At 38.4% G+C, this 26,799-nt stretch overlaps 1 protein-coding gene, 1 long non-coding RNA gene and 1 other non-coding gene across 15 annotated transcripts in view; 1 reads left to right on the top strand and 2 right to left on the bottom strand.

Annotated features, from left to right (window-relative positions):
• Positions 1-26,799, bottom strand: part of NCOA2 (nuclear receptor coactivator 2) — a 294,246-nt gene that overhangs the window by 76,726 nt on the left and 190,721 nt on the right. The window lies entirely within an intron of this gene.
• On the top strand, positions 30-26,799 carry LOC144300525 (uncharacterized). 3 transcript variants are annotated; one of them, XR_013367190.1, is made up of 5 exons: positions 30-147; positions 9,926-10,089; positions 12,280-12,363; positions 16,197-16,312; positions 26,502-26,799. It is a non-coding gene; the product is annotated as an uncharacterized LOC144300525 (long non-coding RNA). The 3 variants fall into 3 exon arrangements; XR_013367191.1 differs by lacking the exon at positions 16,197-16,312; XR_013367189.1 differs by lacking the exon at positions 26,502-26,799 and having other exon boundaries at positions 16,197-19,812.
• Positions 23,782-23,913, bottom strand: LOC144300716 (small nucleolar RNA SNORA72). Its single transcript, XR_013367520.1, has one exon. It is a non-coding gene; the product is annotated as a small nucleolar RNA SNORA72 (small nucleolar RNA).

The raw sequence follows: 26,799 nt of genomic DNA, 5'->3' as shown, positions 1-26,799 counted from the left end.
AGATGATTAGTATTATGCTGTCATCAAGAGTTCAGAAAAGTTCTACCCAATGGCATTTTGGAATAGGTTTAGCTCCAACACAGATGGAAAGGCTGAATTCCAGAAACCTGTTTTTGGAAATCCTGCCTGCCAGGTGATGGATTATAGGTAAGCAGATGAAGTGGGTGGAGACACAACAGACATGACAACTGGGCAGGTCAATTTTGAGAGCCATAATAAAAGCAGAGGTGGTCGTTGCTCTGTAGATCTAGAGCCTGGACTAGAAGATGATGCTGTACTCCTGCCATAAGTACTTCAGCTGCTTCTCCAGTATATGGTCTTAGATCTGCTTCTTCAAAACGTACTGTTTACTTTTCATTGTATCAAAGGACATTGGGCTTCCCAGAGAGTAGAATGGTGGCAGTTGTTAGCTCAGTGTTGCCAAGGAAAATATTTGGCTGCATACAGAGTTTCCTGAGAGCAAGTTAGTACATGACCTCAATCTTTTCCAAGCTTATCATAATGCTGTAAGGCTGTGCTGATTCAGCAAAGCAATCTATAATCACTTGCAAAATGCCCCTGCCTCACAGGGATGTTATGAAGCTTAATAAGATAATGCATGTGAAGTACTCTGAGCTCCACAGAAGAAAGGCGTTAAGTAATAATATTCTGCATCTATAATTACGAGCAGTCTCACAAAGACAAGAATCCAATAAACTTGTCCACAAATTACAAATAAAAACGACTTTAAATAATTTAACATAAATAACTGTATAACAAAGGAAAATGTGAAATCGTTCATGTTTAAAAAGTGGAATGGACACACCTCATAAGGCAAAGTCAAAATGAAAAAAATACAACTAGACACATTTCTACTAAAAGACAATTACATCCCATTGTGGTAAAATAGAAATCGAATCAGAAACTTATAAGAGTATATTTTACTGACGTTATCTTGAGACATTGCTATTAATGAATTAAATTTAGTATCATTTCTATGGTTTTTCTTCCAATAAATTTAATTTTTAAAAATCAAAGTCAGTATTAACAATAATAAAATTTGTTTGGTTATAAAATGGTAAAACCAAAAACATAAATTCTAACTCTCATGGGGATAAGACCTGAGTATATTTTACCAAATGTAAATTTCTTTATTAAATATTAAAATAATGCTGCCCTCCCCCTGCCCCACCCCAATAGCATTTGTCTTCTCGATGGCATACACTTGTTTCTTGTTCTTCTGGACAAGCCCAAGCAGAAAGTCTACTTTAAATAGGGTGTCTCCAAAAGAGCAGGCCCAGGCTGAGCTGGCATCATTGGGTCCTTTGGTGTCACTGTCTTTATTGGATAGCACGTGGGCATTTTTGGTACCTGTTATCATTTCCTTCAGCAATCTTCCTGGAATTTCAGAGGATTCTTTTTTTCCCCCCTCTGTTCCTCCATAACACTGCCATAATATCACTTACTACATCATATGAAAATCATCACATCTTTTTTTTAAAGATTTTATTTATTTATTCATGAGAGACACAGGCAGAGGGAGAATTAGGCTCCCCGAGGGGAGTCTGATGCAGGACTTGATCCCAGGACTGTGGGATCACACCCTGAGCTGAAGGCAGATGCTCAACTGCTGAACCACCCAGGTGTTCTGCAATCATCTGATATGATCTGGACCCCTTCATACTGTTGAGTCCTTCAGCCAGAAATTGTACTTTTCATCTTTGCATCCCCATCCTCCACTGCAACTGCTGATGCACGTAGACAGACTCAATAAAAGTGAGTTGAACTCATGATACTCTGGAGAAAGCAATGGGAAGAATCCCTCAAGTGGTCTGGGTAGGTTGTACAGAATCTATTCCAAGCATACAGAGGGAACAAATGATTTTACTTTTTTTTTTTTTAAATTTTTATTTATTTATGATAGTCACAGAGAGGGGGGGGGCGGGCAGAGACACAGGCAGAGGGAGAAGCAGGCTCCATGCACCGGGAGCCCGACGTGGGATTCGATCCCGGGTCTCCAGGATCGCGCCCTGGGCCAAAGGCAGGCGCCAAACCGCTGCGCCACCCAGGGATCCCTGATTTTACTTTCTAATTTTTATTCGTAATTTTGTTTTCAAAGAGATTAGTATTTTATTTTTTTAAAAAGGATTTATTTGAGAGAGAGAGAAAGAATGAATATAAATCTCAAGGAGACTCCCCACTGAGCTTGGAGCCCAACTCGGGGCTCACTCTCACAACCCTGAGATCATGACTTGAGCTGAAATCAAGAGTCAGATGCGCAATGGATTGGGCCCCTCAGGTGCACTGGTAGTATTTTATGTTTTTAAAGGAACATAAACATGGTATTACATGGTGAGGATGCAAAGATAAAAAAAAAAAAAAAAACAAAACAAACCTTGCCCTCCTGTGTAAAGGCACACTGCAATGATTAAGCTAAATCCTGAAATAGAGTTATTACTGCATTTTCTTTGTACAGTGTTGTGGACTTGTGCAATAAAAGAAAAATGAGGGCTGCCTGGGTAGCTCAGCAGTTTAGCGCCACCTTCAGCCCGGGGCGTGATACTGGAAACCCAGGATCGAGTCCCACGTCGGGCTCCCTGCATGGAGCCTGCTTCTCCCTCTGCCTGTGTCTCTGCCTGCCTCTCTCTCTCTCTCTCTCTCTCTCTCTCTCTGGGTCTCTCATGAATGAATAAATAAAATCTTAAAAAAAAAAAAAAGGAAAAACGAAATTTATAAATTTCTAAGCATTAGGAGGTTTTTTATTTATTTGGCTGTAAGACTCAGCTAAGTTCAGGAAACAGCATTGATCCAGATGCTGAATGAAGAGAGACTCTTAATTATCTGAGATTTCACTGGGAATGCTTTCATCAGAGACTGAACATGGCAAGAGCTGATTACTTAACTCAAAATAAACTTCCATCAACACACCAGGAACAATGCATACACCTCAGGATGCTAACAGGGCCTAATTAGTTCTCTGAAGTGTAGTAGCTCAAAAGAATTTTGGAAAATAAGAATGTGAAGGTTAATGATCTTTTGTATTATCCTCTCAGGATAAACTCAATTGCCAAGGAAATTAGACTTAGAGGTCTCAAAAATTCAGGCTGAGAGCAAACTCTACGGGCATAAAATCATTTGTTAATTTTTCAAAGTTAAACCCATTGGTGAACTTTTTTTTTTTAAGGTTTTATTTATTTATCATGAGAGACCCAGAGAGAGGCAGAGACACAAGCAGAGGGAGAAGCAGCCTCCATGCAGGGAGCCCGACATGGGACTCGATCCCAGATCTCCAGAATCACGCCCTGGACTGAAGGTGGCACTAAACCGCTGAGCCACCCGGGCTGCCCCCATTGGTGAAACCTGTAATCGCTTCACTACAAAGGTGCCTGCGACATGGGCTGTGTATGTGTCCTTTCAAAGAAAAGTATGAATCACTGAGTGAGGAGTAGAGCTAAAACACACGTGTCTAGATCTTTTCTTTCACTTAATACAGAAACCAAGAGCTTGATTTTAAAACCTCAATTCCAAAGGAGGAGGATTTCACATAGTGCGTGAAGAGAACCTAAGGGGCTCCTCATATTACTATACAGAAGAAAAGCAATACAGGGGAATTATTGCAATCAAACTGCAAGGAAAATCAAAGAAAGTTGAGGAGATGAATATTCCAAGTGACTCTTTTATGAAAGAGACAAACTGGGGAGGGGTGAGATGTTTCTGAGAGACAAGGTTTACCTTGGTAAGATTCCTTGGTAAGGGAGCTAAGGCATGGATCTAACAGAAAAATTGAGAACCACAGCAGCTAAGACTTTGCACAAGAATATTTAATATTGCAGGTCTTTACAACCCTTGACATTGGATCTATAATCTTGCAGGTTCATGAGGACCATCTTCTCCTCTCCCAAGAGTCAATCTGGACAAAATTAAAAATTGTCCTGTTAATTCTTTGTGTGTTTTAAATATGAAGATAGCTCATTGTGTTCTATAGACAAAGGATAGGCAGTAAGTATATTCTTAAATTCTGAGTAACTCCTATATTGAGATGGATGTCAAAGATAAAACTGCTATTGCTTTGAAGCCAGTAAGTAGGGACCAAAAAGTTAAATGTCCACTTGTTCAGGTAGGTAATGTGTATTCATTCACCTGAATACTGAAACAAAACCAATCAAGAGAGACACAGTAGATCCCTATCTACCTCTACAACTGCACAGGTAGCCTCACCCCTATTTCTCAGCAGCCCCACCTTGAATATTTCCTTAAAAACATAGGGGAGCCATTCTTTTGTTCTCCATATAATCTAAGACTCACTATTTATATATGTGGTCTTTGACTCAATAGAACTAACAGGAGAGGAAGAAGGAAAAAGACAAATACAAGGGGGATACACATATAGAGGTAAGGGGGCACCTCTTGTGGGATCAAAAAAGATAAATTTAGGGCTTCTTTTATTTTTTTTTAAGATTTCATTTATTTATTCACGAGAGACCCACAGAGAGAGAGAGAGAGAGGCAGAGACACAGGCAGAGGGAGAAGCAGGCTCTATGCAGGGAGCCTGACATGGGACTCGATCCTGGGACTCCAGGATCATGCCCTGGTCCGAAGGCAGGGATACCCAGTTTAAGAGTTTCTAAAGATTGAAGATGAGACTGGGATGCAAAGATTGAAACAGAGCTTCATTTACATTTCAAAGAACATGATTTATTAAGTGTTTTAAAGACTTCCTGCAAGTCTGTAACTTTTCCTTTGTTATTTTTTCTTTATTTGTTTCACTAGCTAAACAATTCCAGAATTAAACGTTTGCTTCTGAAATAAGAGGTGCACATAAAAACTTGAGTGTTGTGTTGCAGTCAACCAGGGGAGAAGATGACTCCCAGTAGGAATAAAGAGAACAGTAAAAGAACACAGAGGGAAGGGAAGCAGGTGAACCATGAAGACCACAGACAACTTGGGCCCCAAGTCTCTTACTCTACCAGCCTGAGCTCACAGTAACTCCTGGCTTCCACGCCCTCAAGGGCCTGTGCCCAAACTCCATAACTCCTGGACCTAAAAAAAACAAAAACAAAACAAAACAAAAAAACTCCTGGACTTGTCCTGCTGGGACTCTGCCCTGTTGCAAGGGTCTTGACTGGTGTCCGGTGTTCCCTAGTAACTGGAGGCCTGGAAAGGGAAAAATCCAGAACAGCCTACGAGGGCAGAATAGAAGGAAAAAGAAACCATGCTCTGGGCATCTCAGAAAATCCACAACAGATCTTCCCAGGAAATAGAAGAATGTGCTGATTGATCAGCTTCTATAGTAGCTGTTACCTGTAATAAACATCAGGTCAGTGGTTCCCACCTTTTCAAGTAAAAGGGCTCTTTTAAATATCAATAATGTCCACAGAGCCCCTCAGCATCTATGTTTGAAATGATATAGAACAGAAAGAAAACATTACAATAAATTTAGTATTGCTTCTAAAAGAATTTGTATCTTATTTATCTCCATGCCATCTCTATATTGGAGACACAGCTGTACATACCTCATATATAAAGAACTATTGTAATTAGAGGCATTATTGGTTACAATAGGCTTTATGGAACTGGTCCAGGAATCTAATCACCGAAATTGCATTGTTTTGATGGAAAATATCCTCCATTCCAAACAATTAACTTATATATAAATCTTAGGGGAAAAAATGGTTTTTAAAGTTGAAGATTCAGTGTTTCTTTTCTTTCCTTTTTTTTTTTTTTTTCTTTTGAGAGAGAGAGAAAGAGCCGGGAATGGGGTGGGTATGGGGAGGACTGGGAGAGGGGGAGAGAGAATCTTAAGCAGGCTCTATGCTCAGCTAGGAGCCTCATTCAGGGCTTAATCTCACGACCCTGAGATCATGACATGAGCTGAAATAAAGAGTCAGACGCTTAACTGACTGAGCCACCCAGGCACCCCAAGACTCTGTGTTTCTTAAGAAAGCACAGGACAGCCTGGGTGGCTCAGTGGTTTAGTGCTGCCTTCAGCCCAGGGCCTGATCCTGGAGACCTGGGATCGAGTCCTGCATTGGGCTTCCTGTGTGGAGCCTGCTTCTCCCTCTGCCTGTGTCTCTGCCCCCCCGCCCCGTGTCTCTCATGAATAAATAAATAAAATCTTTAAAAAAAGAGAGAGAGAGAGAGAAAGCACGGCAGTAGGTCTCTTCGACAAATGGTGTTGGGACACCATTGGTGCTGGACAGCCACATGCAAAAGAATGAAACCGGACCACTCCCTTACACCATACACAAAAATAAACTCAATAGATTAAACACGTAAGTGTGAGACTCGATACCATAAAAATCCTAGAAGAGAGCCTAGGCAGTAATCTCTCTGACATCAGCTATAGCAACATTTTTCTAGGTATTCCTCTTGAGACCAGGGAAATAAAAGTAAAAATAAACTACTGAGACTCTATCAAAATAAAAACTTCTGCACAGCAAAGGAAACAATCAACAAAACTATAAGGTGATCTACTCAATGGGAGAAAATATGTGCAAAGGATATATCTGATAAAGGGTTGGATCCAAAATACATAAAGAACTTATGTAACTCAGGGTGCATGGGTGGCTCAGTAGTTGAACATCTGCCTTTGGCTCAGGTTGTGATCCCGGGGTCCTGGGATTGAGTCCTGCATCAGGCTCCCCACAGGGAGGCTGCTTCTCCCTCTGCCTATGTCTCTCTGTGTCTCTCATGAATAAATACAATCATTAAAAACAAAAACAAAAAATCCTGATTTAACGCAATACCCCAAAACAAATAATCCAATTTAAAAAAGGGCAGAAGACATGAATAGACATTTCTCCAAAGACATACAGATGGCCAACAGACACATGAAAAGATGTTCAACATCACTCATCATCAGGGAAATGCAGATCAAAACTACAATGAGATGCCACTTCATACCTGTCAGAATGACTAACATCAGTAACACAAGAACAACATGTGTTGGTGAGGATGAAAGGGGAATCTTCTTACACTGTTGGTGGGAATACAAACTAGTGTAGCCACTGTGGAAAATAGTACGCAGGTTTCTCAAAAAGTTAAAAATAGAACTACCCTACGACCTAGCAATCATACTGCTAGGTATTTACCCAAACAAAAAAAATAATAATTCAGAGGGACACATGCACCTCTATGTTTATAGCAGCATTATTCAAAATGGCCAAATGATGGAAACAGCCCAAGTGTCCATCGATTGTGAATGGATAAGGAAGATGTGGCATATATATATAATATATATTATATATAATAAATATATATAAATAAGTATAATAAATATTATATATACAGCAATATTAGCCATGAGAAAGAATGAAATCTTGCCATTCGCAATAACATGGATGGAACTAGAGAGTATAAATGCTAAGTGAAGTCTATCAGTCAATGAGACAAATACCATATGATTTTACTCATATGCAGAATTTCAGAAACAAAGCAAATGAGCAAAGGGGGGTTAAAAAAGAGAGGCAAACCAAGAAACAGACTCTTAACTATAGAGAACAACCTGATGCTACCAGAGGGGAGGTGGGTAGAGAATGGATGAAATAGGTAGTGGGGATTAAAGAGTACACTTAACATGATGAAACAAATAAAATAATAAAAATTTAAAAAGAAAGCATGGAAGCAGGAAAAAAATGAATTCTTCAAGCACTTAAAGGCCTAAAGAAATGAAGACATAGTCTCCAAATGGCCCAGGAATTCTAACGTCCACTGTCTGTCCTTCATGAGAGTGAAAAGGCGTCTCAGTAATGAACATATGGGAAGCAGCACTAAAGCCAAGTACTGGCATTATTTATTTTACATTTCTTTTCTTCTACAAGACAAAATGTCTTATTTATAAAGTTGCTGGGCCCAAAGGACTCTAAATCTATTACAGGTGACCAAGGTTCTAACACGCAGAATCCAAGTCCATTCCAATGAACACTTTTTCTCTCCTGGGTAAAATCAATCTATTTTTGGTACGTGACCACATTGAACTGGTGCTTTCTTCTGTTCAAAATGACTGAAATGAGAAACATAAGGCAAAGTAGCCTTTTGCTATGGACAGCTATGGATATCTAAAATTTTGAGTTTAAATATTTGACATCTAATAAATCCATTTTACAGACGAAGTCTGCATTTTACACACTTCCTTTTCAGCACCCATGTTAAAACACCCGCTACATTGTCTCGTATATAGCTAAGTAGTCTTGTGTGAAACAGGGACCTCAGATTCTGTTCCTTTCCTTTACTTCTGGTCCATAATGTAATGAATGTTGAGGTGGTCACAATGATTAAAGTAGAGTGGGTAAAGTCTCTGTTTTGCTCCCCATATATTTTCTGAAATGGGAGAGAATACCTTAACCAGGCCAGACTGTTGTTTATCTAGAGGTTATACTGCACAAAAAGATGGACAGATAAAATGATGAGACATTCACTCTGACAGAACAATTCCTCATCTGTTCACATCAGGGTACAAAATGAATGTTCTAAAACAAGTTTGGTATCCAATTTTCTGGCTAAATACCAAGGAGTCTTTTTTGGCCTGGATAGCAACCTTCTATTTTCTTGGGATCTTTTATCATCTTTTTTCCTGACAGGAAAAGCTGAGCTGCCTTAAAAGTGTACATCATCCTCTAAAATAGGGATCTGCAAAAAAAAAATTCTTCTCAGTAACTAAACCAGTGTCTCCGTAGAGCTTAAATTCAGCCAATAACATGCTCACCCAATTCACTTATAACAACTTCTTCCAAATGGCAGACAAAAGCAAGAGAACACCTGGGTGATGTGTTTGTTTATCCTTCCACTTCACGGGGAGACTCTCTGGCTTTGGAGCAAAGCAGAGATCTGGATTTGAGTTCCAGTTCCACCACCTTCTATCTGTGTGACTCTAGACAAGTGACTTAAACCTTAAATTCCTTGTCTGGAAAATGGAGCTTGTACCTAAACTCACCCTACGCAGTGGTGCTGCACGGATGAAATGACGATGGCTGTAAGCACTCCATATGTGAGCACTGTAGAAGCTGACCCTTTTGCTTTTGACCTGGTATATACTCTACACTTTGCTAGTCTACAGGGATGACTCTGTTTTGTAGGGCCCGAAGCTTATGACAATGTGAGGGGAGTCTCTTCAAGAACACAAATTAAGTGTTAATTCTCCATCTTATTTATAGAAAATGTGAAAAGATGGCTTCCCCATCTCACTACATGCTACAACTCCCAGCACTCACTGGGGCCGGTACAAGTAAGAATGCTTGCATCCCAACCTTCACTAGTTTAGTGGTAATTCTGCCTCTGAAAGTATACAACGTAAATTCCTAACCTATTTCCCTTATTTTTCATGTCAGCATCTGGCTCTTGGAGAAATGTGAATGCTCTGAATACAGAGCAACAGCTTTCATGTCTATGTGAAATTCTTTTCACCAATGAACAACACCTTAGCATCTTTTCCTTTTCATTCTTTGATACTGAGATTACTAGAAAAAAAAAAAAAACAAACAAAAAGACAGTATGGGGAGATATTCATCAGTAATCAAAGAAGCCTAGTTTAAAATGCATAGGCATGAACACATAGGAACCGGGTTAGAGGCAGTTATAACCTCTAGGAGCTATTTGCTCTAATGGTTCCTTGAGCTACAATGCTTCATAGCCATTAACTGCAGTCCCCATAAGATTTAAGATATTTAATGAAATACCATCTAACCCCAAATCATCAAAATCTCTTCTATGATAAGATGTGTTAGAACTACCCCTAATAACACAGCAGTAACTACTGTAAATCTTTCTTTTGGTTTTGAGTATGTTACTTTTGGAATTTCTCTGTAGATCAACATTTTCTCTCAAACAAAAGCAAAGTCGAAGACATGACCACCATTCTCAGAGGCAGGTAATGGAACACAGTAGAAAGATCACAGGCTTTGGAATCACCAACAGACTATAGTTGGAATTCTCCTTTGTCATTTACTAGAGTTACGGCCTCAATCTGACTACAGTTTCTCCAAGTCGGTTTCCGTATCTATGAAACAGACAACACATCAAGACTCCCTGAGAGTCGGGCCATCCACGGTAACCGGTGGACAGAGTACAGAACACAGCAGGCTTCCAGAATGGATAAGAAGGTAGCTGGAAAAAGTATGTACAGGTATACTTATATGACATTTGAAAAATATTGCTAAAGAAAAAAACCAGTAGCCTTGGATATAAGGAATCCCAGTTCTTGACATCAGATTTTATCTAAGCGTTACCCACATGGTAAACTTCAATATATTTTTGGAGGTCAAAGAGTTGTATTTCCTATCTCTTCTGTTATCACAGTCTGCCTTCTGTCTCCATCTAGCTATGCTTACATATCTGTATTCATCTATCATAGTACTTCCTCACATACTGTATCTCTTCTTTTTCTTAGATCCAAATACCAGCTTAATCACTTATTAATAAATGTAGGCACAGGCCAAGCTGAACAACCACAGGCCTCCCTCTAGGGTGCGTTCTCAAATTAGGGAGAAGGATGTACATATGCTAAGGATAAGCTATTCTAAAAAGGCTTTAATGAGTTCTTTGTTAATGAGCCCCTGGATGGCAGGGACAGTGTTTTGCTTTTCCTTGTATCTCTGATGCACAGTATGTGGCACATAGAGGGCATCTGGTAAATGTACCAGGAATAGAAGTATGAATTAATGAGAAATCATGTTTCAAAATAATTATGATATGGACGCTGCTCATTTCCAGACTACACCATTGAAATTTATTTTACATGCTATTTCAAACTCACATAGTAGTTAATGATGGTCTTTAAATGCCTTCTATCATTTATCACCCCCCACCATCATTCTAGTCATACCTTCTTGAAATAGCTAAAGAAAACATTAAATTTCTTGTTGCTTTCACATTCCTGTAAACCCTAATTTTTGTCCATTATTTACATAAACACTTATTAAGTATCTCCTATGTGCAAGGCATTAGGGAAAGGATATAAAAACGAATAAGCTATGGTTCTTCTATCAAAGAGTTCGAATGGTAGTAGGGAGTTTTTGTTTTGTTTTTAAAGCTTAAACTATTACATGACAAGCCAAAATGAGGTATCTATTTTACTTAACTGTAGCCCACAAGCTATGCGGCTACAGGTTAATGAGTAACTAAGGCTTTAGGCTCTGCAAAGATGAATGTTTAGACAGATGGCACCTTAAATGCCAGGTGAGGACATTTTACTTTCATCTCTACAGGGGAGACTCACAAAGTTCAGAGAACAGCCGTTACATATCCACACATTTTTAGGAAATTAATGTCGGTAGCAAGAAAAGTTGGAAAGAGCTAAAACTGATCAAGGAAGGGATTTTAGTTGGGGATAAAAGGCAGTCCAGGATTAGAAATGAAACAGAAGGCAGCGACCATGTACGGCTACAGCACGGAGCACAAGTAGAAGTGTTTGGAGAAAGGATGGTTACTAGAGAAGCTAAGCAGGTGAGGGAGGAGGAAGAGGCCTGCTGATGTGGTGAACAGGAAGTCACTGTCGATATTCCAGGGAGCACTTTTTTTTTTTTTTTTAAGATTTTATTTACTTATTCATGAGAAACACAAAGAGAGGTGCAGAGACCTAGGCAGAGGGAGAAGCAGGCTTCTCATGGGGAGCCTGATGTGGGACTCGATCCCAGACCCTGGGATCATGCCCTGGGCCAAAGGCAGATGCTCAACTACTGAGCCACCCAGGCATCTCAAGGGAGCACTGTTTGATGAGCAGTGGCAAGCAAACAGGCCAGATTTTAGTGAGCACACAGAAAATGGGAGCGTATAACTTACTTCATTTATAAGAAACCTGGAAATAAGGGACAAAGAAGGATGGAACAGTGTAGTGTGGAGAAGGAATCCATCATCAAAAGGTTTTAGAAGCTCAGATCTTTCTGGGTCCCAGGCCACATGCTGATGTCTCTCTGTTCACTCCTCTGTTAGCTGTAAGGCTAATCGCATCCACTGAAAGTCAACCAGACAAGCATTCTCTAGAAGAAACTTCTTTGATAACTCATTCTATCAGTACTTTTGATAGGTGTGTACCATGTATACAAAATATGCATTTGTTTATAAACTGCATGCACCTACCACTATTAGGACATATATTAAGCATTATAAGAACACAATGTTATGAGCCCTGGCTTATTTTTCATCTCTAGCTGAAATGTCAGTGAGCAAGGACCTTCCACAAACCCCAGGCGAGAATATATACTTCCCGGCCTTACACTATTGGTATAATATATACACCGGCCTTACACTAGACATACATTTTGCACCACTACACACTTATCCATGACCCATCTTTCCTATTCCTAGACTCCAAGTTCCATGATGGCGGCAGCCATGTCACCTAAGCATTGCTGTATTCTAGGACTCCGTAAAAGAGGCAGCACTCATCAGGTATTTTCTGACTCACAAAATGATGTGTTATTTTTGACTCACCATGACCCACTCTTAACCAAGTTTCACAATTGAGAGCTGGGAGTGTAATTTTCATCTCATTGCTCTATCTAATTACCATGGCGGTAAATGAGGACAACCAACACTGGCCTTTGCCCAGTTCAACTGTCCCCTGGTAAACAGAAAAGAGAGTATGTAGAGACCACTTAGGAGATAAAATAATACTTTAAGGTTTCTAGTTAAGAGAATGGGGTATTTTAACCCTTGGTAAATTTTCAATCTGTTTAGCAAAATATTTTAAAACCTGATTTTAAAAAGCCAAGTTACAGCCACTTTCGAAACAGTATAATGGTTCCTCAAAAAATTAAACATAGAATTACTACATGACCCAGCCAAACCACATCTGGGTATATATTCCCAAAAAAATGAAAGCAGGAAAAAAAAAAAAAAAAAATGAAAGCAGGGATCTGAACAGATATTTGTACACCAATGTTCATAACAGCATGATTTACAACAGTGAAAAGGTAGAAATAACCCAGATGTCCATTAATGGATAAATGGATAAACTAAATATTGTTTATATATGTAATGGAATACTATTCAGCCTTTAAAAGGAAGGAAATGATGACGTGTATATATATACATCTATAGGAACACAGATGAACCTTGAGAACATTATGCTAAGTAAAATAAGCCAATCACAAAAAAATAAAGACTATATGATTTCATGTATATGAGGTACCTACAATAGTCTAATTCAGAGACAGAAAGTAGAATAATGGTCACCAGGGGCTGGTGGGAGGAGGGGTGAGTACTTATCTAATAGAGAATTTCTGTTTGGGATGATGACAAAATTCTGGAGATGGATATTGGTGACAGTTGCACAACAACACAAAGGTATACTTATTGTCACTCAACTATAAGCTTAAAAATAAAAGATCAAATTAAAATCAATTCTCAGGTTAAAGTTAATTGGTATCCAGTCCTTTTTTTTTTTTTAGGATTTATTTATTTATTTATGGATGATAGAGAGAGAGAGAGAGAGAGGGAGAGAGGCAGATACACAGGCAGAAGGAGAAGCAGGCTCCACACCGGGAGCCCGACGCGGAAATTGATCCCGGGACTCCAGGATCACACTCTGGGCCTAAAGCAGGCGCCAAACTGCTGAGCCACCCAGGGATCCCTTTTTTTTTCTTTTTCTAAAGTAGGTTTCACGCAGTGTGGAACCCAGTGCATGGCTTGAACTCACAACCCTGAGATCAAGACCTGAGCTGAAGCGGTGCCTAGGTGGCTCAGTCAGTTAAGTGTCTGCCTTCAGCTCAGGTAATGATCCCAGGGTCCCAGGATCATGCCCCACATTGGGCTCCATGCTCAGGGGAGAGCCTGCTTCTCCCTCTCTTCCTAGCTCATGCTCTCGGTCACTATTTCTGTCTCTCTCTCTCAAATAAATAAATAAAATCTGGAAGAAAAAAAAAAAAACCTGAGCTGAGATGGAATCAATTGCTTAGCTAACTGAAACACCGAAGTGTCTTGAATTAGCATTATAAGCAGATCTGCAATTCTTATATTCTGTGAATTATCTTTCACTATTGCATTCTTAGAAAACAAAACAGAATTTAAGAACTTGTATGCTGATAAAATCAAGTCTACAGCAGTAACTGTACTAACAATTATAAGGTCCCAAATTGCAGAAGGCCAATTTTTATTGGACTTTGTGCTGATAGCAAAGCATAAACTGTAGAGGTCTCCATTTCTTACCCATAAATGATGAAGATAAAGAACATGATCATTGTTTTCCTAAGACTATTACCTTAAAAACATTGAGGGTAACAGAAAAGAGGAGAGAAGATGTAAAAAAAAATAGACTGCTGCACTTATGACCACAGATAAATGACCCACTAATGAGCAAAAAGTAAATATATTTTTTTTAAGATTTAATTTATTTATTCATGAGAGAGAGAGAGAGAGAGAGAGGAAGAGACACAGGCAGAGGGAGAAGCAGGCTCCATGTAGGGAGCCCGACGTGGGACTCGATCCCAGGACTCCAGGATCACGCCCTGGGCCAAAGGTAGGCACTAAACCGCTGAGCCACCCAGGGATCCCCAAAGTAAACATTTTCTAAGCAGAAATGAAATAAAGTATCACAGACTGAACAAGACTAGAAAGGGAATCGGGAAGTGACATACACCAGTGCCTCTGTCCACCCCCACATTATATATAAACAGTATGATCTATGAAGGTCGTACTCCTTCCTTCTTTTAACCTATATAAAGAAGTCTTATGTAGTAAATGGCTTCAGGGAGAGAAACACCCTTTAGGGGAACATGAGAAATGGCTGACATGAGGCAGAGTATCTCAGAGGAGCAATCTTAATGTCATTGCAATTTTCTCTCACTTTCCAACTGACTTCAGATTTGCCTCAAGGAGTCTTCCTGCACCTAAGAACCTCCTCCTCATCCTTTTTAGCTTAAGGTCATGTTTGGTGCCCTCATTTTTCAGCAATATATGAAACTAAGATATTTGACCACAGAGAGCATTCAATGCTGTAATACAGTACTAGCTACTTACTCTTTTCAAAACATTTCTTTGGAAAAGATACTCAACATCATTAATCATTAGGAAAATGTAAATCAAAACCACAATGAGATTTCACCCCCTCACACCCGTAAAAAAGAAGGCACTCACACCTGTTAGGATGGCTGCTATCAAAAAACCAGAAAATAACAAGTGTTGGTGAGGATATGGGAAAACTGGAATTGTTGTGCATTATTGGTGGGATTACAAAATGTGCAAATGCTATGGAAAATATATGGAGTATAAGGATCCTCAAAAAATTAAAAACAGAACTACCATATGACAGCAATCTCACTTCTGAAGATTTATCCAAAAGTATTGGAAACAAAGTCTCAAAAAGATATCTGCACACACACATTCACCGAAGTGTTGTTCCCAATAACAAGATGTAAAAACAACTTGAATATCCATTGATGGATGAATGGATAAAGAAAATTTCATATATACATACAGTGGAATATTATTTAGCCTTAAAAAAAAATCCTGACATACACAACAACAAGGATGAACCCTGAGGACTATTATGCTAAGTTAAATAAGTCAATTGCAAAGACGAAATACTTCATGATTCCACTTATGGCAGGCATCTAAAGTAGTCAAAGCCACAGAAACAAAAAATGGAAGGTGGTTGCTAGGTGTTGGGGGTCAGGAGAAATGGCAAGTTATTCAATGCGTATAGTTTCTATCATGCAAGACAAAAAGGTTCTAGAGGTCTCGTACAACAGTGTGCATATAGTTAAAATACAGTAATGTACACTTAAAAACTGCTAAGAGGGCAAATTTATGTTACGTGTTTTTTTTTTTTTTTTTGCCACCAAAACACACACACACACAACAAAAAAACCACCAACCCAGAAAAAAGTCTCCTTAGAAAGACCAATTACAACAGCTGCATGTCCAATAATTATTATGGTATAATCCATTTCTTAATTTCCTGAAAATTAGCTTAACCTAAAGTACACAGAAACTGTCACATTTCCTTCCTCCTTGTTCTACTAGTACAACAGGTTGGGAAAATAGGCTTGTTCTGAAGGGAATGGGAAAGGGAAGTGGAAAGGGAAGGCAAAAAATAACACAAAACTAAGAAAAATATATGTTAAGCCTAAACCAACCAGAGAACGACAACAATTAACAGAATAGTGGTGTTTTTGCTCTATATCTTTTATTTATTCCAATGTTAATTACAATACATAAATCTGATTGTAATAAGCCATTTCTAATCTTATTTTTTTAAAGATTTATTTATTTATTTATGATAGACAGAGAGAGAGAGAGAGGCAGAGACACAGGAGGAGGGAGAAGCAGGCTCCATGCAGGGAGCCCGACGCGGAACTCGATCCCGGGACTCCAGGACCGCGCCCTGGGCCAAAGACAGGTGCCAAACCGCCGAGCCACCCAGGGATCCCCTCCATTTCTAATCTTTAGTAGTGAATAAGTTATATATATACACAGACACACTTATATAATAAGCTAATTATAATGCATTTGGAAACTCTTGTTCTCTTCTTTCTACCACATCCCAAATATTTAATTCATTTCTCAAAAATTGTATTATTCTTCAAACTAAGAAGAATGAATTAGAGGTAACAGTAGCTCATGGAACTTTAACATATCTGAAAATCTTAGATATAAGTTCTTTCGAAGCCATTATATCCAGTATCTGCATAGCACTAAATATAAAATGTGAGTGTGCTTTCTATTTGCTACATATTCTAGTCTAACACAATATGTCTATCTTAAATCAAGGAAAAATCTCCCAAATTAACTGAAGATCATAATAAAAATTTAAAAAAATTATAAAATGCCACGCCCTTGGCTTTTCAAAATATATTCTAGTTGACAAGTTGTGTAGATTTGTCATCCTTATTTTATTAAGGTTTTATTTATTTATTCATGAAAGACCCAGAGAGAGAGAGAGAGAGAGGCAGAGACACAGGCAGAGGGAGAAGCAGGCTCCATGCAGGGAGCCTGACGTAGGACTCGATCCTGGGTCTCCAGGATCAGGCCCTGGGCTGAAGGCAGCGCTGAACCACTGAGCCACCCAGGCTGCTTATCCTTATTTTAAACAGCTTAACAATAACCCATAATCCTTGGACCAACTTGTCATCCTTATTTTAAGATGGTCTCAAGAACTAACCTTATTAGTGCCTAAGAAAGTTAAAAGTTTACCAAATGCACTTAAGGAAACAAACACACTTTCAGGAGACAAACCAAATATTATGAATACTATCTGTCCCCAAAAAAGGTTATAATTACCTTTGTACAAGAGACAGAACATACTCAATTATTAGCATAAAAATTTCAAGTTCTTAAATTTGGGATGCTGTTTCCCCCAATATAAAGTCATTGTACAGGGCTTGATAAAAGCTAGGCATCAGAAAAATCTGAGACATTTGTTTTACACACTAAAAACAAACATGGTGCTCAGAAATGCCACAGGTGTGAATGATGAGTGGATATGATCTCTGACATCAAGGAATTTATCATTCAATTGGGTAAGAGAAAGGAAAACCCACAAAAAAAATAATCAGAAGAAAGAAATGATATGGAGATTCAAAGGAGGTAAGTCTATATTGATTGGGGATTAAGAAGCATTATTTAAGATGAGCCCTGAAGAATGACCAGTAAGACTCTAGTGGGAAAAGACAGAAATAGAATAAGGAGGCATTCCAGATAGGGAGGTAAGAGTATGAATAATGATGCAAAATAAAACCCCATAAATATGTGTTAGAAACAGGAAGTGGTCTAGGGTAGTAACCTTAGGGTATATACACTGAGGATATGGAACACAGTAGTGGGCTAAACTGGCCAGATGTGGGGTACTCGTGAAGGCACCTTGCCATTGGACGTTCTATCATCACCCAGCCTAGATTCCCTTTTACTGTGAAACCTGTAATAGTTGTAATATTCCACCCTAGTGGATTACTAATGGTGGGGGATAGTCAACCAGCTAACAGGGAAGAGGAGAGAAGCATTCCCGGCAGAAGACACCAAGGCAAGAAATTGTGCATGTGTGTAGGCCTGTGTCAGTGCTGGTTGTGGAGGAGGGGATAAGAGTTTAAGGAGTTCGTAGGCTAGAGCAAGGGAGAGGATGAAAGCACGGGAAATGGATCAGAGAGGGACTTGTATGCAGTGGTGAAGGTTCTTCTCTTGGACTCTGTCACCAAGCCTATTGGCAGTCACTGAAATTGAGGCAGAAGGATCAACTTAGCTCTCTCTCATTGGGGTTTTAGAGAAAACTTTTTGCTGATTCTGGTGTGGGAATGGCCCCGTATTCCTCCCGTGGGCACAGTGACAAATATGACAATTTCTAAGCCCCAGGAGAAGAGGTAGGGCTGGGAGCATACTGATTTGTGTCCTGCAGACAAGGACAGGGGAAGGCTGAGCAGCCAGGACACAAGTGTGGGCACTCTTCACCAAGGATGGGGTGGAATTTAAACAGAAGGTGAGGGCTGACAGCTAGGGAGCTAAGGCCAAGGGCTCTTAACTAAGTGCTCAGAGTTGTCAAATAAGACTATGCATGGGGCACCTGCATAGTCAGTTAAGGGTCTGCCTTCGGCTCGGGTCATGACCCCAGGGTCTTGGGATGGAATCCAAAGTCAGGCTCCCTGCTCAGTGGGGAGCCTGCTTCTGTCTCCCACTGGTTGTGCTCTCTCTCTCTCAAATAAATAAAATCTTGAAAAAATTTATCTTTGTTTAAACATGAAAATGTATGCTTCTGAGTCCCTTCCTTGTCTTTGTCAGGCTCTCTATTGGTCTTTGTGGGTCTTGCTTACTACCTTTCCATCTTGTTCTTTCTCTTCTTCCCTTCCATCTTACTCTTTCTATGCCCTTCAACAAGTTATAAAAATGAATAAAAGGTTATGTACAAAATAGTTCTTGTTAAAGATAAATAAGGTATTTTGTAATTCTCTAGCATGTTTTAACTTACTTTTTCTTGTTGTTTTATTAGTTACATGCCTTCCTTCCCCTGAAGTCAGCAGTATTTTTTTTTTTAATTTTTATTTATTTATGATAGTCACACAGAGAGAGAGAGAGAGAGAGAGAGAGAGAGAGAGAGAGAGAGAGGCAGAGACACAGGCAGAGGGAGGAGCAGGCTCCATGCCCCGGGAGCCCGACGTGGGATTCAATCCCGGGTCTCCAGGATCGCGCCCTGGGCCAAAGGCAGGCGCCAAATCGCTGCGCCATCCAGGGATCCCTGAAGTCAGCAGTATTAAAAAAAAAAAAAAGCTTCCCATTTCCAGTATCACTGGAATCTAGAGACCATGGTAGACAACTTCAAGGCAATTCTGTTAAGGATTGCTAAGAGTCTCAATTTATGTCACCTTCTCCAAATTTCAATATTGCTTATGGTACTTTACTTACTGTCCCATCTGGATCTCACCTGTCCTTTTAAGCCTCAAATTCAACCAAATGCTTCAAAATAGCCTATTCTGTAGCTAAACTGTCTGACTCCACATACAGTATATGCCTTTGAGGGCTCTTGTGCCTTTGTTCAGGTTCCTTGCTTCCTGTTTGGAAGGCCTCTCTGCCCCAACCCTAAATCTCTCACCTATTACAATCTTGTTTTCCCTGAAGAAAGGAATAGAGACAACCAGAAAGACAACTAAGAAACAATATAATGGCAGTAAGTACATATCTATCAATAATCACTTTAAATGTAAATGGACTAAATGTTCCAATCAAAAGACACAGAGTGACTAAGTGAATTTAAAAACAAAATCCATCTCTATGCTGCCTACAAGAGACTCACTTCAGACCTAAGGACACATGTAGAGTGAAAGTGAAAGGATGAAAAGATATTCCCCACAACCGGAAGCAAAAAAAAGAAAAAAAAATATATATATACATATCGGGGCAGCAATACTTATATCAGACAAAAGTGACTTTAAAACAAGGACTGCAGGGGATCCCTGGGTGGCGCAGCGGTTTGGCGCCTGCCTTTGGCCCAGGGCGCGATACTGGAGACTCGGGATCGAGTCCCACGTCGGGCTCCCTGCATGGAGCCTGCTTCTCCCTTGGCCTGTGTCTCTGCCTCTCTCTCTCTCTCTTCTCTGTGACTATCATGAATAAATAAAATCTTTAAAAAAAAAAAAAAACAAAAAGAACAAGGACTGCAACAAGAGACAAAGAAGAGCATGATAAATTCAACAAGAGGTTATAACAATTGCAAATATCTGTGCACCCAACACAGGAACATCTAAAAATATAAAACAAATATTAACAGGCATAAAGAGAGAAATTGACAGGAATACAATCATAGTAGAGGGCTTTAACATCCCACTTACAACAATGGATAGACCATACAGGCAAAAATAAACAGGGTAACAATGGCTCTGGATGACACTTCAGATCAGCTGGACTTAATAGGTATACACACAGAACTTACATTCCCGAACAGCAGAATATACATTGTTTTCAAGTACACATAGAACATTCTCCAGGACAAATCAGGTTAGGTCACAAACAAATGTCAAAAAATTTAAGGAGACTATAGTCACATCAAGCATCTTTTCTTTTCTTTTTTTTTTTCTTTTCTTTTTTCATCTTTTCTAATAGTGATGAAAAACTAGAAAAAGATTATAAGAAGAAAACTGGAGTGGGAAAAAAGAAAAAAAAGAAAGCAAATGTGGAGACTAAACAACATGCTTCCAAACTAAAACTGGGTCAACAAAGAAATCAAAGAGGAAATAAAAAATTAACCTGAGATAAATGAAAATGAAAACAAAATGGTCAAAAACTTCAGGATGCAGCAAGAGCATTTCTATGTGAGTTTATTTATAGTGACACAGGCCAACCTCAAGAAATGAGAAAAAAATCTTTTTTTTTTTTCAATTTATTTATGATAGTCACAGAGAGAGAGAGAGAGAGAGGCAGAGACACAGGCAGAGGGAGAAGCAGGCTCCATGCACCGGGAGCCCGACGTGGGATTTGATCCCGGGTCTCCAGGATCGCACCCTGGGCCAAAGGCAGGCACCAAACCGCTGCGCCACCCAGGGATCCCAAATGAGAAAAAAATCTTAAATAAATCCTCCAACCTTACACCTCAAGGAACTAGAAAAAGAACAAAGGAAATAATAAAGATCAAAATGGAAATGAATTAAATAGGGCAGCCCCAGTGGCTTAGCGGTTTAGCCCCCGCCTTTGGCCCAGGGCATGATCCTGGAGGCCCGGGATCGAGTCCCACATCAGGCTCCCTGCATGGAGCCTGGTTCTCCCTCTGCCTGTGTCTCTGCCTCTCTCTCTCTGTGTCTCTCATGAATAAATATATACATAAATAAATTTCTTTTAAAAAGGAAATGAATTAAATAGAGACTAAAGGAATAATAGAAAAGATAAATGAAACTAAGAGGCGCTTCTTTGAAAAGATAAAAACCGATAAATCTTTAGGTACACTTACCAAAAAGGGGGGAGGGGAGGGTTCAAATAAAATCAGAAAAAGAAGAGGAAAAGTCACAACTGACAGCACAGAAATACAAAAGATTGTAAAATATTACTATCAAAATTTATATGCCAATAAACTAGACTGCCTAGAAGACATGGATCCATTCATTCCTAGAAACATAAAATCTTCAAAAGCTGAATCAGTAAGAAATAGAAAATCTGAACAGACCAATTACTACTAATGAAATTGAATCCATTACCAAAGTAATAAACAAGAGTCTAGGGTCAGATGACTGCACAGGTGAATTTTTCTAAACATTTAAAGAAGAGTTAATAGTTATTCATCTCAAGCTATTCCAAAAAAACTGAGGAGGAAGGAATTATTCCAAAGTCATTCTATGAGGCAGGCATTGTCTTGACACTAAAACCAGACAAACACTGTTAAAATTGGTGCAAAAATCCTCAACAAAATAGCAGCAAACCAAATTCAATAATACACTAAAAGGATCATTTACCATAATCAAGTGGGATTTATTTCAGGGATGCAAGGATGGTTCAATATCTGCCAATCAATTAGTCAATGTGATACAGCACATTAATATAATGAGTAGAAATCATATTAGTATGTCAATAAATGCAAAAAAAAAAGCATTTGACAAAATTGGACATCCACTCAATGATAAATCTCAATAAAGTGGGTATAGAGGGAACATACTGCAACATAATAAAGGCCATACATATCATGACAAATCCACAGCTAGTGTCATATTCAATGGTGAAAAGCTGAGAACTTTTCCTCTAACACCCGGAACAAAACAAAAATGTCCACTCTCATCACTTTTATTTAATACTAGTCACAGCAAGCAGATAAGAAAAAAAGACATCCAAATTGGTAAGGAAGAAGTAAAACTGTCATTATTTGCAGATGACATGATTCTATATGTAGCAAACGCCACGGGTGCCTGGGTGGCTGTCTTTGGCTCAGGTCGTGATCTCAGGGATCCTAGGATGGAGCCCTATGTTGAGCTACTTGCTTAGCAGGGAGTCTGTTTCTCCTTCTTCTCTGCTCCTCCCCTACCTGCCTTTGTACTCGTTTTCTCTCTCTCAAATAAATAAAATCTAAAAAAAAAATAAAAAATAAAAAACGGAGGGAGGGAGGGAGGGAGGGAGGGAGGGAGGGAGGGAGGGAGGGAGGGAGGAAGGAAGGAAGGAAGGAAGGAAGGAAGGAAGGAAGGAAGGAAGGAAGGAAGGAAGGATCTTTCTCTTAAATAAATAAACAAATAAAATCTTTATTACAGAAAAAAGGAAAAAGGAAACCCTAGACCACAATAAAAACTATTAGAACTAAGAAATGAATTCAGTTAAGTTGCAGGATACAAAATTCTGTTCCATTTCTATACAATAATAATGAACTAGCAGAGAGAGAAGTTGAGACACATCCCATTTACAATTACTTTTAAAAAAAACCCCACAAAAATACCTAAAATAAATTTAACTGAGGAGGTGGAGACTTATATATTGTGAAAACTGTAAGATATTGACAAAAGAAACTGAAGATAACACAAATGACTGGAAAAATCCTCATGGACTAAAAGAATTAATATTAAAATGTCCATACTAGCCACAGTAATCTACAGATTCAATGCAATCTCTATCAAAAGACCAACAGTATTTTTCAGAGAATAAGAGCAAATAATCCTAATATTGGTATGGAACACAAAAAACCTCCAATAGTTAAAGCAATCTTTAGAGGAGAAAGCTGGAGTATTGCTACCACAGATTTCAAACTATACTGCTGAGCTATAGTAATCAAAACAGTATGATTGTGGCACAAAAATAGACAAACAGATCAATGGAACAGAATAGAGTGTTCATGCTTGTATGGCCAATTAATCTATGATAAAGGAGGCAAGAATGTTTAATGGGAAAAAGTCTCTTCAATAAACGGTGTTGGAAAAATTGGACAGCTACAAACAAAAGAATCAAACTGGACTACTTGCTTACACCATACACAAAAAATAAACTTGAAATGGATTAAAGACCTAAATTTAAGACTGGAAGCCATAAAGATACTAAAAGAAAACATAGCCAGTAAACTCATGGACAGTGGTCTTATTAATATTTTTTTGGATCTGTCTCTTCAGGCAAATGCAACAAAAGCAAAAAATAAACAATTGGGAGTACATCAAACTAAAAAAACTTTTGCACAGGGAAGGAACTCATCAACAAAATGAAAAGGCAACCTACTGAATGGGAGAAGATATTTGGTTTTTGGACTGTTTTTAGTTTTACAATTCATTTAATGGCAACTGGCAAATCAACAAATTAGCAACAGTTATCTTCAAAGGTTTTATGTTAGCTTTGCTGTCATTTCTCAAGGATGATCAGATATCTAGGCATAGACATTTCTCACACAAGATGCATCATATAAATCAGACATGGAAAAAAAAATCAGACTTGGTTTATCACCAGCATTGATAAAACCAGACCTAGGGAAAGAACTAGGTCTGGGGACACGTGCATAGTCTCAATATAGTGAATGTTTAGCCTGCCCTGATTATTACAAAATCAGAACAGCGAGAATGTTCACAGTGGGAGAAGATACTTGTAAATGATATGTCATGACAAGAGGCTGACAGCCAAAATATGTAAAGAACTCCTACAAGTTAACACTAAAAGCAAAAAATCGTTATAATTAGCAAGTGGGCAGAGGACCTGAATAAATGTTTTCCTAAAGAAGACATACGGATGGCCAAGAGGCACATGAAAAGATGCTCAACATCAGTAACCATCAGGTAAATGCAAATCAAAACCACAATGAGCTATCACCTCATACCAGTCAGAATGCCTAGTATAAAAAGACAAGAAATAACAAGTGCTGGTGAGAATGTGGAGAAAAGAGAATCCTCTTGCACTGTTGGTGGTTATGTAAATTGGTACAATCATTGTGAAAAACAGCATGGAGGTTCCTCAAAAAATTAAAAATAGAAATACTATATAATCCAGTAATTCCGTTGCTGGGTATTTACCTCCAGATAATAAAAACACTGATTCAAAAAGCTATATGTACCTCTATGTTTATTGCAACACCATTTACAATAGCCAAAATATGAAAGTGACCCAACTGTCCCATTGATAGATTAATGGATAAAGGGGATGTGGGGTGTGTATGCGTTTACACCATACACAATAAAATATCACTCAGTCATAAAAGAGTATGGAATTTTACACTTGAAACAATATAGACAGACCTAGAAAATACTATCCTAAGTGAAACAAATTAGAGAAATGCAAATACTACATCATTTCACATACATATGGAATCTAAAAAATGAAACGAATAAACAAACAAAAACCAGAAACACTTGTGAATACAGAGAACAAACTGGTGGCCAGAGGGGAGAAAGGAGAGAGGGGAATGGGAGAAATAGGTGAAGAGGATTAAGAGGTACAAACTTCCAGTTATAAAATAAGTCATAGGAATGAAAAAGTATAAGTATAGAGAATATAGTCAATAATATTATAATAACTTTTTATGGTAAAAGATAACTACACTTCTCATGGTGAGTCATTTTATAATGTATATAACATCAAATCATGATGGTGTATACCTGAAGCTAATATAATATTGTATGTTGACTATACTACAACTAAAAATTAAAAATAATAAAGGGGCAGCTGGGTGGCTCAGTTGGTTGTGTCCAACTCTTGATTTTGGGTCAGGTTGTGATCTCATGTTTGTGAGATCAAGCTCTGTGGTGGGTGCTGCACTCAGCATGGAATCTGCTTGAGATTCTCTCCCTCCCTCTCCATCTGCCCTACCCCAACTGAAAAATAAATAAATCTTTACAAAAATAATAATAAACTAAAATCTTAATCTTACAGTAAGAGCCAGTTCAGCTTTATTATCCTCCTGGAAGCTGTATCAGCATTTGTCATCATACTTATTCCCACTGTCCCCTGTAGTTCCTCAGCTGGTTATCTGTAAGGTGAAAGCTCCCACCAAGAGTGAAAGCTCCAAGGAAAACAATCATGTATTTTTTGATTATTGAATTCCAACCTAATGAAGAACAATGTATCTTGCATGTAGTATTTACTCAATAAAACATTTACTAAATGATGCTTGTTCTTGAATGAAATCAACACACACAGTGCAGTGTCAGAATTCCTTTTCATAACACTAGATGATGATCAAAAAAGAAAGGATGTCTACTTTCTCTTAGAGTATAAAGCTAGTTTAAGTCTTAAAATTATAGCTCATATCATAAATTGATATAGTCCTAAAGCATTAGGGTACATTAAATCTTCTTCATTTGAAAGCTGTTAAACAAAAAAATCCCCCTCCATATACTTAAGAAAAGGGGAGGATCCTAAGAAGAAATGAGAGCAAGCATTCCACCCCTGCTCGCTCATTTTAAGGATTTCATTAATAATGAGAGCCATGAATCCACATGAAAATATGAAAGTGCATTATATATAGATCAGTATAAAAGTATCTTTATTAAAAATTGCAATACCAAGGACATAATGCCAATCATAGATTATATCATCAACGAAATAAAGTCTGATTTATTACTACATGTATGGAAACATGTAATAGTTTCAGATCTTCAAGACTAAGCTCCGGCCAGCCAGATTGTTTGCTGTGTTGAAGTAAATATGGATGAAATAAAAACTGGCAAGACTCTGCCCTGTTTAGTTCTGCTTAAAGCAAGATTCTTGAAAATGTCACTCAAGTAACAGGGACAAACAGAAGCCAACAAGGTCCAGCAGGTGCAGTAGAGTCTGAGGGAGGGATCCAGATGTAGTCACACCAACACATATTTTTGTGTATTTTTTTTGTCTGTCTGCATAGTTTGATAGCTTTTGTATACTTACTTCTATATTAAAATAAAAAGAATCAACACTGTAAGAACTTTAATTAAAGCTTAAAACTGAACAAAGAAAATATCCAAAATCTACTTGTTTCCTTATCAGTACCGAGTCCTCAGGAAGAAAACCTAGATCTATTTAGATGATGATTCCAAGTACAGATGTCAGAAGCAATAATAAGAGAAATTACTACTACTTAGTAAGTCTTTCTATGTACCAAGTATTAGATTAAATCTGTTATATATATCAAACATATCACAACTTTAGGTAGTGGGTATTATTATTTTATTATTATCTTCTTTTTACAGATCTACTTACATGTGATCATACAACTGGGGAGGAGAGAGACTGGAAATCATTTGATTTTAATAAAGCTCATGATCTTAATGAATTTATTACGCTGATTATTTTAACATATCCTGCCAACTGGGTTTGGGGCTTGCACTAATCTACTGCAGTCTACTCTGATGGCCTGCTTTTACATCTGGCTGGCTGACTTTGGCCATTTAATTATCACCAGCACTTCTAGAAGATAACAATACTAAAGAAGTTGACAATTGAAATTCAAAGTATATGTAATGAATAAGGGACCATTGTTTAAAAAAG

Source organism: Canis aureus, chromosome 28, assembly GCF_053574225.1.
Source record: "Canis aureus isolate CA01 chromosome 28, VMU_Caureus_v.1.0, whole genome shotgun sequence".
Lineage (NCBI taxonomy): Eukaryota > Metazoa > Chordata > Mammalia > Carnivora > Canidae > Canis > Canis aureus.
This window is presented reverse-complemented; position numbering and strand designations above follow the sequence as displayed.